At 41.5% G+C, this 10,965-nt stretch overlaps 1 pseudogene; it reads left to right on the forward strand.

The window, feature by feature from the left end:
- The first annotated feature begins 5,725 nt into the window (after nucleotides 1-5,725).
- Nucleotides 5,726-7,212, forward strand: LOC113927570 (annotated as a pseudogene).
- Nucleotides 7,213-10,965: the final 3,753 nt, after the last annotated feature.

A 10,965-nucleotide genomic window follows, 5' to 3' on the forward strand; every position in this document is an offset into this window, starting at 1 on the left:
GGCTGCAAGCCTGGTTCAACATCCGCAAATCAATCAACGTGATACAATACATTAACAAAAGAAAGAACAAGAATCATATGATCCTCTCAATAGATGCAGAAAAAGCATTTGACAAAGTACAGCATCCTTTCTTGATCAAAACTCTTCAGAGTATAGGGATAGAGGGTACATACCTCAATATCATAAAAGCCATCTATGAAAACCCTACAGCGAATATCATTCTCAATGGGGAAAAGCTGAGATCTTTTCCCCTAAGGTCAGGAACGCGGCAGGGATAGCCACTCTCACCACTGCTATTCAACATAGTATTAGAAGTCCTAGCCACAGCAATCAGACAACAAAAAGAAATCAAAGGCATCCAAATTGGCAACGAGGAAGTCAAACTCTCACTCTTTGCAGATGATATGATACTGTATGTGGAAAACCCAAAAGACTCCACCCCAAAACTGCTAGAACTCATACAGGAATTCAGTCAAGTAGCAGGCTATAAAATCAATGCACAGAAATCAGTGGCATTCCTATACACCAACAACAAGACAGAAGAGAGACAAATCAAGGAGTCGATCCCATTCACAACTGCACCCAAAACCAGAAGAGACCTAGGAATAAATTTAACCAAAGAGGCAAAGGATCTGTACTCAGAAAACTATAAAATACTCAGGAAAGAAATTGAAGAAGACACAAAGAAATGGAAAAACATTCCATGCTCATGGATTGGAAGAACGAACATTGTGAAGATGTCAATGCTACCTAGAGCAATCTACACATTCAATGCAATCTCCATCAAAATACCATCCCCTTTTTTCAAAGAAATGGAACAAATAATCCTAAAATTGGTATGGAACCAGAAGAGACCCCGAATAGCCAGAGGAATATTGAAAAAGAAAAGCAAAGCTGGCGGCATCACAATTCCGGACTTCAGCTCTATTACAAAGCTGTCATCATCAAGACAGTATGGTACTGGCACAAAAACAGACACATCGATCAATGGAACAGAATCGAGAGCCCAGAAATGGACCCTCAACTCTATGGTCAACTTATCTTTGACAAAGCAGGAAAGAATGTCCAGTGGAAAAAAGACAGTCTCTTCAACAAATGGTGTTGGGAAAATTGGACAGCCACATGCAGAAGAATGAAACTGGACCATTTCCTTACACCACACACAAAAATAGACTCCAAATGGTTGAAAGACCTAAACGTGAGACAGGAGTCCATCCAAATCCTAAAGGAGAACACAGGTAGCAACCTCTTCGACCTCAGCCGCAGCAACTTCTTCCTAGAAACCTCACCAAAGGCACAGGAAGCCAGGGCAAAAATGAACTATTGGGATTTCATCAAGATAAAAAGCTTTTGCACAGCAAAAGAAACAGTCCACAAAACCAAAAGACAACCAACAGAATGGGAGAAAATATTTGCAAATGATGCATCAGATAAAGGGCTAGTATCCAAAATCTATAAAGAACTTATCAAACTCAACACCCAAAGAACAAATAATCCAATCAAGAAATGGGCAGAATACATGCACAGACATTTTTCCAAAGAAGACATCCAAATGGCCAACAGGCACATGAAAAAGTGCTCCACATCGCTCGGCATCAGGGAAATCCAAATCAAAACCTCTATGAGATACCACCTCACACCCGTCAGAATGGCTAAAATTAACAAGTCAGGGAACGACAGATGTTGGCGGGGATGTGGAGAAAGGGGAACCCTCCTACACTGTTGGTGGGAATGCAAGCTGTTGCAACCCCTCTGGAAAACAGTATGGAGGTTCCTCAAACAGTTGAAATTAGAGCTACCGTTCGATCCAGCAATTGCACCACTGGGTATTTACCCCAAAGATACAAATGTAGGGACCCGAAGGGGTACGTGCACCCCAATGTTTATAGCAGCAATGTCCACAATAGCCAAACAGTGGAAAGAGCCAAGATGTCCATCGACAGATGAATGGATAAAGAAGAAGTGGTATATATACACAATGGAATATTATGCAGCCATCCAAAGGAATGAGATCTTGCCATTTGCAACGACGTGGATGGAACTGGAGGGTGTTATGCTGAGTGAAATAAGTCAATCAGAGAAAGACATGTATCATATGACCTCACTGATATGAGGAATTCTTAATCTCAGGAACAAACTGAGGGTTGCTGGAGTGGTCGGGGGTGGGAGGGATGGGGTGGCTGGGTGATGGACATTGGGGAAGATATGTGCTACAGTGAGCGCTGTGAATTGTGCAAGACTGTTGAATCACAGATCTGTACTTCTGAAACAAATAACGCAACATATTTTAAGAAAAAAGAAGATTGCAGGAGAGGAAGAATGAAGGGGAGTAAGTCAGAGGGGGAGACGAACCAGGAGAGATGATGGACTCTGAAAAACAAACTGAGGGTTCTAGAGGGGAGGCCATGGGGGGATGGGTTAGCCTGGTGATGGGTATTAAAGAGGGCACATTCTGCATGGAGCACTGGGTGTTATGAACAAACAATGAATCATGGAACACTACATCAAAACAAATTATGTAATATATGGTGATTAACATAACAATTAAAAAATTAAAAAAAAAACCCTCCATGGCTTCCTATAATACTAGTTTATTTCTCATTTACTTAAAATCTCAACTGGATATTCCTGATCGTCACCAATAGCAGGCTCCAACTCACAGAGGTATTTGGAGACCAGACTAATAGAGAGCTCACCATCTTCAACAAGTCTTCCAAGTTTGCCCTAGGCACCCACATCCCACCCAGCGAAGATAGAAAGAAAGAAATCAGAGAAAACACATCCCATCTGTATTAGTCTTCTAGGGATGTCATAACTAACTATCACAGGCTGGATGGCTTAAACAACAGTTTTTTTCTTATAGCTCTGGAGACTGGAAATCCAAGATCAAGGTGTTAACAGGGTTGATTTCTTCTGAGGCTTCTTTCCTTGGCTTGGAGGCAGCCATGTTCTCCCTGTACCTTCATATGGTCATCTCTCTATGTGTCTGTGTCCTACGTTATCCCTCTTATAAGGACAGCAGTCATTTTTGATTAAAGTCTAGCCTCTCACCTCATTTAACCTTAATTACCTTCCAAAAGGCTCTTATCTCTAAATACAGTTACATTCTGAGGTACTGAGCATTAAGACTTCAACAGAAGAATTTTAGAGGGAGACAGTTCAGTTCATAACATATTATGAATCACATTAGACTAAGAAATGGTCTTGGTCAAAGTAACTGACCAAAGCCCATCACAGAGCCCCACCTGGAAGGAAGGGCAGTGGGGAAGTGCACTGTGTGCCTGACGGTGCTTCCCAGCAACCGCTCTCCACAATGGCCCAGGAAGCATGAGTCATAGGTGGACCACTAGCCAGCTCTTCCACAGCAGGAATGCTCTCCTGGGGGTCTCTTTCTCCTAACTGCCCCAAACATCATATTCAGATTGTCCAGCACAGGGAACCAAAGCTCCAGAGGATTCTCATAGAATGCTAAAGTCAGTCAGTTCACTGCATGCACTTCTACACTTATGTGATGAAGATGACAGTTTTTTTGCATTGCATACCTAATGCAGATTAGACTTTTTAAATTCTTAGTTACACACTGAGATAGTAATTACTATACTCACTGCCATCATCCAAAAAGAGTAAATGGTGTAGCTTAAAGGGAGAGAGAGATGGGAGAGCTAGGGATGCTGAAAAAGACCATCCATATCCATAGTCAGTGCAAGAATGTTTCAGGTGCCTGTCATAATCTTAATCCTTATATTCCAACCCCTCAAAAATGTCATCCCTCACAGAATTCTGACTTTCCAGATGTCTATACAACACTAGCTGATGTCAAGATCCATCCTGATGAATCACAGCTTAACTATCAGTTGATAGGCCTCAGATATCTACAAGCTCCTATTCAAGCTAACAGCTAATAAATGGAGACTTTTGGAAGTTATACAATATATTCAAATGCATATATTGCATTCGTAAATGTAACAAAGCAAGCAGAGATTTCATCTTTCTACATGAACATTTTCCTTATTTTAGGGCATTACATTTCTACCCAAGGATTCCCTCAAATGCTGTAAATGTTGTGTCCTCTTGGACTATAATACTCCAACCATCCATATTATATCCTGAGCCATCACTGTTGTTTTGGGTTTTTTTTTGGTGGGGGGGAGGGCTGCCCTTTCTTTTGAATGTCTTCAAGTTTGTCAAGCTCTAAGCTTCCCAAATAAAATTCATTTTAACTTCTCTGATCCCAAAGATTTCCATTATTGAATTCTAATAAAATTGTTGCATTCCAAAAAGTATCTGGAACAGTAACTCTGAAATGAAATTGTGGGACTCTGGGAAAGTTTGTATTTTTCACAAAACAGACCCTTGAGGAAAGGGTAGGGGATTCATCAAAATCTTGGGTGCAGGAGGGGCAAAGACAACATGTACAATTTGAAAATGCTCTTAACTGAGAATGGACACCCAAGAACAAACAACATAAAAGTATGTTCCTTAGTTCATCTGTCTCCTTTCCACATGAAAAATGGGGAATGCCTTCACAGGTGGCCTTCTTTCTCCAGGGAGGGGGCAGTATTTCCCTCAATGCAGAGTGGTCTTCCCTGCCCATTTACAATGGGTTTAGCTGGAACTCATCACCACCAAGCTGCCAAATCACTTTCCCCAGTCACCCTGTTACTGCACGATGGGCTCATGAACAAAGTGGCCATTGGGGCCGGGATGGAAGTTATGCATGGTCTCAGCAACATGGACCTGTACTCGCCAAGGCTGATCTGGCTATGGCCACTGCTGAGCACCCAATCTTCTAACAACAGAGACTAACCCTGAGTCCCTCGTATGGCACAATTACCCGGGGTAATCTGCTAACTACTTGCTGGTAGGTTAATCACATTAGATTGCTCCTCTGGTGGAAGGGGCATTATTTATTGGAATAAACACTCACTCTGATATAGATTTGCCTTCCTTGCACGAAATGTATCTGTCCAAATACCTTATCTAATGTCATGGTATTCCACATAATATTGCTTCTGATCAAAGAATTCTCACAGCAAATGAAGTGTGTCAGTAGGCCAGTCCTCATGGAATTCACTTGTCTCACCATGTTCTCCACCAGCCTGAAGCAGCTGGCTTATTAGAAAGGTAAAATGACCTTTTGAAGACTCAGTTACCATGTTAGCTGGGTAGCAGTACTTGCAGGGCTGGGGCCAGGTTTTCCAGAATTCTGGCTACATATGCTCTGAATCAGTGTCCAATATATAGTACTGTTTCTCCCATAACCAGGATTCATGGATCCAGGAATTAAGGGGTGGAAATTGGAGTATTATTGTTCACTATTACATCTAGCGATTCACCAGCAAAATTTTTGCTTCCTGTTTCTGTGACGTTATGTCCTGCTGGCCTAGAGATCTTAATTACGTAGGGAGAAATGCTTCCACCAGGAGACACAACAACGATCCCATTGCACTGGAAGTTAAGACTGCCACCCAGCCACTGTAAGCTTCTTATGTCTCTGATTCAACAGGAAAAGAAAGTAGTTACTTGTGCTGGCTGGGGTGATTGATCCTAGCTAATACAGACTCTGATGTTTGGCTTCAGCCATTGGGTGAAAACCGGTGTCATTTACCACAGGAGGCACAAGTCTAGACAGAAGTTGGAATGGAATTAAGAATTCTCTCTTGAGGCCTGCCCTACCGAAGCCTGCGAGGGAGGGTGGTGACAGTTGCCCGGTCCCATTGTCCCAATGCCCAGCGCCAGCACCAGCTGCAAGAGTCAGAAGAAGCCGCAGGAGATCATGGATGTGGCGGAAGATTATGCTAAAGAAAGATATGGAGTATCTTCAATGATACCATCACAAGAAAAACCAGATCATGTTTTGGTTCGGATTAGTGACTTGACAGTACACAAAGCTGAAGAATTTGTTTGGGTGCGTGCAAGAGTTCATACAAGTACACCTAAAGGTAAGTAGTGTTTCTTAGTCCTACATCAGCAACAGTTTAACGTCCAGGCGCTCGTGGCGGTGGGAGACCATGCAAGCAAGCAGATGGTTAAATTTGCTGCCAACATTAACAAAGAGAGCATCGTAGATGTAGAAGGTGTAGTGAGAAAAGTGAATCAGAAAATTGGAAGCTGTACACGGCCAGACGCAGTTACATGTTCAAAAGATTTATATGATCAGTTTGAACCCTTCCTGCCCCTGCCGCTGGATGATGCTGTTCGGCCTGAAGCGGAAGGAGAAGAGGAAGGAAGAGCTACTGTTAAGCAGGATACAGGATTAGACAACAGAGTCATTGATCTTAGGACATCAGCTAGTCAGGCCGTCTTCCGTCTCCAGTCTGGCATCCGCCATCTTTTCTGAGAGAGTTTAATTAACAAGGATTTTGTGGAGATCCAAACTCCTAAAATTATCTCAGTTGCCAGTGAAGAAAGAGCCAATGTATTTACTGTGTCATATTTTAAAAATAATGCGTACCTGGCCCAGTCCCCACAGCTGTACAAGCAAATGTGTATTTGTGCTGATTTTGAGAAGGTTTTCTGTATTGGACCAGTATTCAGAGCTGAAGACTCGAATACCCACAGACATCTAACTGAATTTGTTGGTTTGGACATTGAAACGGCTTTTAATTACCATTACCATGACGTTGTGGAAGAAATTTGCTGGCACCTTAGTAAAGATATTCAAAGGACTCCAAGAAAGGTTTCAACCGAAATTCAGACAATAAATAAAACAATTCCTGTGTGAGCCATTCAAATTTTTGGAGCCAACTTTAAGACTCAAGTATTGTGAAGTATTGACTATGCTTAGGGAAGCTGGAATCGAAATGGGAGATTAAGAAGATCTGAGTACACCCAATGAAAACTGTTGGGTCGTTTGGTAAAAGAAAGGTATGATACAGACTTTTATATTCTTGATAAATATCCTGTAAGGCTGTAAGACCTTTTTATACCATGCCTGACCCAAGAAATCCTAAGTTTCTAACTTAGGATTTGTTCATGAGAAGAGAAGAAATACTATCAGGAACTCAAAGAATACATGATCCTCAGCTGCTAACAGAGCGATCCCTACATCATGGAATTGATTTGGAGAAAATTAAGGCATACATTGATTCCTTCCGCTTTGGAGCCCCTTCTCATGCCAGCAGAGGCATTGGGTTGGAATGAGTGACAATGTTTTTTTGGGGCTTGCACAATGTTCATGAGACCTCAATGTTCCCCGGGGATCCCAAATGACTCCCTCCTTAAAGAAAGCCATGCTTTTTAAATTCTTTCCAGTAACCGGCTATTGACCAGGCTATCCCTTAGCTACTTAAAATATACAGTGTAGTAAATGTTTTATCTAAAGTGCCACAATTACTTTGGATTAATTCACTATAGGTTACTTTAAAAGAGAGGATTTTTATAACTTTGGACATGCTTCAGTAGGAAATGATTGAACATTTTAATAATAATTCATATGGTTATGTTAAAAATTCATATTGCATTACTACAATAGATGTTAACAATTTTAAACAGTTCAAAAAAAAAAAAAGAAAGAAAGAAAGAACTCTCTCTCGGACATGTTATAACCCAGAAGAAATATCAAGTGTGGATGTGTGTTTGGAGTCCACAGATCAAGCTTCTAGATACAGTTCTGCAAGTCACTGACATACAGATGATTTTGAAAGCTGTGGGACTGGATGGGATCATGTAAGGAAAGAAAGATAGTAAGGATTACCCAGAACTAAGCCCCAGGACTCCAACATTCTGAGATAGAGGAAAGGAGGAGAAGGAGCCAGAGAAAGATAAAGAAACAGCAGGTATTATTGCAGAAAGAAAATGAAAGAAGTGTGGGACATAGAAGTCGAAAGGGGAAAGAATTTTAGGAAGTAAAACTGTCACCCAAAGATGGATTCAGATAAGGAAAGAGAAGTGACTTGTAACTGGAGGACAAATTGGAGAACATTGCACACCTTGACAGGTGTGGGCTTAGCAGAGTGGTGGAGGCAGAAGATGAATTGGAGTGTATTAATTATTTCTTGCTGTGTAACGTACTGCCACAAATTGATCATTAAAACAATGCACATTTATTATCTCACAGTTTCCATGGTTTAGGAGTTGGTACAGGCTGGCTGGGTTTTCTGCCCAGTGTCTCACCAAGTTGCATTCAGATGTCAGCCAGGGCTGTAACCTCATCCAGAGCTTAGTTCCTCTTCCAAACTCAAGGCTTGTAGGTAGAATTGCATTTCTTGCAATTGTAGGTCTGAGACTCAACTCCTAGAGTCTGCCCACTGTTCCCTACCATGCTGCATTCTCCACAACATGGACTTTGCTTCTTCTAGGCCAGCAGAAGATTCTGGCTTTGAATCTCTGACTTCAAGAAAGGCCCAGTCCTCCTTTACAGACCGCTCTTATTGGCCCAGACCCACCCTGAATAATCTTACCTTTTAATTAATTCGAAATCAATTGATTAGTGACCCAATCACAGGAGTGAAATACCACCATATTCACAGTTCCACCTACACTCGCAGGAAGGAACTATGAGGGTGTGTGCACCATGGGGTGGAATTTTGCTGGGCCATATTAGAACTCTGCCTAGGACAAAGAAGGGTTGAGAGGTTTGGAAGACACTGATTTAATAAACTGATGATACCTCTGCTCCATCCTGAGTACCTTCCTTACCAAGCACCCAACCCTCATTATTGCTGATCTCTAGAACAACCCTATGGGGCAGGTCCTGTTGTTAGTCCCATTTTACAAATGAGGAATTTGGGATTCAGAGGATTTGATGACTTCCCAAGGTCATGCTACTATAAGAACATCAGGGTTCAAATTACATCCATCCTCCACCAAAGTTCCCTTGTATGGTGTTGTCTTATTGAAAACAGTTATTAATAAGGATAATGAAGTAAGTCTATGGCCAGGGCTCTTTAGGAATACAGTCACAAGTGACATGTAAGATCCTCCACATTCAAATGTTGGCCTCAACTTTGCTCCACCCTCCTTCTTTGGTCCCCTCTTCATCCTTCACGGCTGTACCTCTCAGTTCTTCAACTCCTGCCACATCTCTGGGATCAGCCTCTCTTTGTCACCTCCCCACTAGCCTAGGCCCTCTCTCTCACACATGGGTTACTATGACAGCCATGAAAAGATTTCCCCTTTTTAAAAGGTCTTTTTAAAAGCCAGCTGGACCAAAGAATCTTCTCTGAATACCATTTGGATTCCTTTTCCATCCTATCCAACATGCTTGCTCTGTCTGCCTCCAGAGCTACCATTCCTTCCTGCCTGGCTGCTCTGGGACATGTTTTATGCCTCAACCACCCACAGCCTTTGACCAGGTACCATTCCAGAACCTGAATAGAGTAATTGTTAGTTGACCAGACAAACTAAGGGGAGCTAAATCATTCTGAGAAGAATCTGTAAATGCTTGTGCTCAAGCTTCCAGGGCCAATGTAAATTCAGATCTGGGACCCCTGTCCCCCCCATTATGGCTCCATTCTGAGACTGCATTGAGAATGTTCTTTGCTCTTCTTCCCCATGAAGCCCCTTCATTTGAACCAGCTCAAGGGGGAATAAACACCTACTCCAGGTCTCCCAACACCCAGAAAGAGGACTCATGCTTAATTGTTAGCTCAAAACTAAACCTCTCTTGACTAAACCTCTCTTGATGGGGTAAGGAGAAATGGGGGGATATTGTTTAATAGGCACAGAGTTTCAGTATGGGGAGATAAAAAAGTCCTGGAGATGGATGGTAGTAATGGTTTCACAACAATATGAATGTATTTAATGCACTGACCTATACATTTAAAAATGGTTAAAATGATAAATTTTATGTTATGTATATTTTACACAGTTTATAAACAAACAAACAAACAAACAAACAAACAAACAAATGTTAATCCTTGCTTTTTACATCCTTTCTCAACCAGCCCCTTCCTATCCTGTGCCATTCCTTACCACTTGCTCACAGTGGCCCTCTCATCCCTGGCCTCCCCTCTAAACCTATGGGCCTTCAAGCCTTTTCTTCTGCTCCTTCATCCACCTTGAAGCCAGACACATTCTACTCTAATCACTAACATAGTCTTTAAGGCTCAGTTTAAGACATTTATTCCATGACACCCTCCTAAGCTGTTCCACCTTGAATAGTGACTTCCCTTACTTAGAATTATTACCTTAGCCTTCATGCAGAGCCTCTTTTACACTATCACACACTTTCTTCTGTCTCATCTTGGATTTACAGGTTCCACGCATATCTGTGTGTACGAGAAAACACTACAGTAAGAGTGTAAGCTTGCTGAGGGCAAGGATTTATTCCTGAATAATCTGCCAATACCCACTCACTGAAGGTTTGCATATGGCTCACTCTGAGGAAACCCAAAAAAACATGACCATGGTCTCAGCACTCAAGGAACTTAATAAAATTATTGTGATACAATCTACAAAACAAAATTTACCCTTTTAATCATTTTTAAGTGTACATTTCTATGGCATTAAGTCATTCACCACTATCTATCTCCAGAATTTATTCATCTTCCCAAACTGAAACTCTATACCCATCAAGCAAAAATTCTGCACCCCTTCTTCCTCATTCTATTTTCTGTCTCTATGAATTTGGCTAGGTACCTTATGTAAGTGGAGTCATACAATACTTGTCCTTTTGTGACTGGCTTATTTCATTTAGCATAATGTCCTCAAGGTTCAGCCATGTTGTAGCCTGTGTCAGAATTTTCTTTCTTTAAAAGGACAAATAATGTCCCAATGTATGGAAATACATTTCATTTTCCATTCATCACCAGTGGACATTGGATTCTTTCTACGTTGTCTTATTGTGAGTAATGCTGCTACAAATATGTACAAATATCTGTTAGAGTCCCTGCTTTCAATTCTTAGAAGTAGAATTGCTGGATCCTATGTTAATACTACAATTAGTTTTTTTGAGGTCAAGAATCCTCTAAGTACCCAAGGAGACAGAACCTGCATGTATGAAACCTTCAAAACTAAATAGCA

Source organism: Zalophus californianus, chromosome 7 (assembly GCF_009762305.2).
Source record: "Zalophus californianus isolate mZalCal1 chromosome 7, mZalCal1.pri.v2, whole genome shotgun sequence".
NCBI classification, from domain to species: Eukaryota; Metazoa; Chordata; class Mammalia; order Carnivora; family Otariidae; genus Zalophus; species Zalophus californianus.